Here is a 2,500-nt window from a genome sequence, read left to right on the forward strand (position 1 = left end):
TGGCATTTTGTTCATATGACCCAGGCATGTTTTTAAGAGATATTTGCATTGCATGCTCTTTAATAATTCAGGACTAAATTATCTGAAGCATTCCATACATATATTGCAGTTGGAATTGTATCTGTGAATAAGGACCTAAATGTGTTTCTGCTCTTTGTTTGTTTTATTTTTTAACAGCAGTAATTTTCTGATTTTATATATATATATATATATATATATATATATATATATATCTCAAATAACCAGAGAGCGAGAGTGAGAGATAGTATTCAGATTTACTGGATGTTTTGCTGTGGCTCTAAAGCATGTTTTAACTCAAGGTTTGCTTCTGTTCAGGAATTGTTTATTATGCAAGCTTTTTAATTTATAGGATATAAGACTGGAGACATGTATCTTGGCATTTAAGTGTCTTTCTTTCCTTTTGTAAATGGTGAATAAAGTGAGACTGAAACAGTGACTCATGCAGTGGGTTAGGTTTTCTTGAAGGTTTCAGTATCTCCACTCGGGGGAGATGTTGCTCCAGTTGTGTTGTGATCTCTAGTGGACAGGCGCAGCAAACTGGAAGTGGGTTTTGGTGAGTATGCATTGACCAAATCTTGTGTGTGTGTGTGTAGTGAAGTGTCCTTATGCCCCAAAACATTGGTAATACAACGGTGTTTAAGAAACTAATACTGTCTTACGCTTCTGTGTATTGTGAACTTTTATTCCATATAAATTATGTACTTCTTCACAAATATATTAGTCATAGTTCCGTGCATGGTATTTATGAAATTGCAGGGTATTGCCATCTGGTACATTATTTTATAATAACAGAGATAACTTTTTTCTTTTTTTAATTTTCAAAAATAAAGTTTTTATGTTATTGTGTTTTATTGTGTTAGTTAGTTGTACTTTACTTATTTATTTACCTAAGCAAAATAAACTGACAGCAGTTTGACAGAGGTTAATTGGAATGCACAATGAAGGATTGTGATTGAAAATTTTTAAAAACGGAGTTAGGCTAACTCTTCATATATATATGTGTGTGTGTGTGTGTGTGCATACACACACACACACACATGTTTGTTTTTGTGAAAAGGTTCATCCCATAGGCGTAATGGTTTTTATACTGTACAAACTGTATATTCTATGGTCCTACACCAACCCTACACCTAACCCTAACCCTCACAGGAAACTTTGTGCATTTTTACTTTCTTAAAAAAAACTAATTCTGTATGATTTATAAGCGTTTTGATAAATGGGGACATGTGTTATGTTCTCATAAGTCACCCTCTCCTTGTAATAACTGTGTTGTACCCATGTCATTATACAGAGTCGTGTCCTGATGTCACAAAAACATGTACACACACACACACACACTGTATATTGCATAAAGGAAAATAATTGCTTACAAAGAAAGCTTCTCTGCATGCCATTTTAAACAGTGATATATACATGAGTTGTAATATTATATAGTTGCCACTTTCAATATTAGATACATAATTGTTGCCTCTTTTGAAAAAAGTCAACTGAAAATTTTAATCTGAATTCAGAAATAATCAAAATAAATAATCAAAAAATAGTTTGATGACAAACATACTTTAGAATGTTGGCAGAAATTGAATACATTTATTTAGTAATATATCGGTGTCAAAGCAAGAAATATGAACATGTTCTTTGGACAGACATTTGGACAAATGAATCTGCTCCTGAAAAACAAATAAAAAATACTGAATGATGACAGGTTTGCTCTCTAACAATGTGATTTTTTGTTGTTGTTGTTGTTTATTCAGTGGCTGACCTTCACAAAAACAGTTTCCTCAATGACCACCTACTAAAAGTCTGATCACATCCCTGCTTGCTCTCTGCTGTTTTGAAGGTATGAAACTATTATTACAGGCTGTTTAGGCACCTAAATTTATGGTTTGTGGGGGTTGTGCAGGTCAAAAGTGACGTTCTGACTCAATGTTCATCATAATCAATCTCATCAATGACCTTACGCCACAGACGGGGACAGAGAGGCCATAAACTGCATATTATGGACACACGTTCACCTAAACATCGTCAGTTTCAGACAGAGAATGCAATGCACAGACATAGATACAGTTCCAGTGGGATGAATTACACTTTAATTAGCATTTCCATCCATGCAAACCATCCCACTTAAGTCCAGTCAGCCCTCCCTTGATAATCATTCATTATACAGAAGCAATGTTTATGGTCTGGGGAGCGTGAGGGACTGGCCTCCATTGGCCGGCCGTCTCGGCTTTCATGATCCCGCAGGCTATGAAATGATGTCATGTTATAGTCCACATCAAGGTCAAAAAAACCTACTGTACCTTTGTTTTGTCTGAGGCTAATATTTTTTAGTATGTTTAATCAAAAAGCATACCTTATATGATCATTAGGGTGATGTTTTGCAGACGGACTAAATGCATTTAGAACATCTTGCATTTCACCCCAACGGACAAAGGATAGATATTTATAGCATAAATAAAGATTTTCTGCATGGTTACATTAT

The 2,500-nt window shown here is 34.6% G+C and overlaps 1 protein-coding gene across 2 annotated transcripts in view; it reads left to right on the top strand.

Moving 5' to 3' along the window:
• The window catches only part of LOC127949599 (serine/threonine-protein kinase 16), a 9,157-nt gene extending 8,700 nt beyond the window's left edge, over positions 1-457 (top strand). For both annotated transcript variants that reach the window (XM_052547028.1, XM_052547029.1), the window contains exon 8: positions 1-457. This exon is cut by the window's left edge and continues 1,104 nt beyond it. The gene's annotated coding sequence lies outside the window, so the exon portion shown is untranslated.
• The last annotated feature ends 2,043 nt before the right edge of the window (positions 458-2,500 follow it).

Source organism: Carassius gibelio, chromosome B1 (assembly GCF_023724105.1).
Source record: "Carassius gibelio isolate Cgi1373 ecotype wild population from Czech Republic chromosome B1, carGib1.2-hapl.c, whole genome shotgun sequence".
NCBI classification, from domain to species: domain Eukaryota; kingdom Metazoa; phylum Chordata; class Actinopteri; order Cypriniformes; family Cyprinidae; genus Carassius; species Carassius gibelio.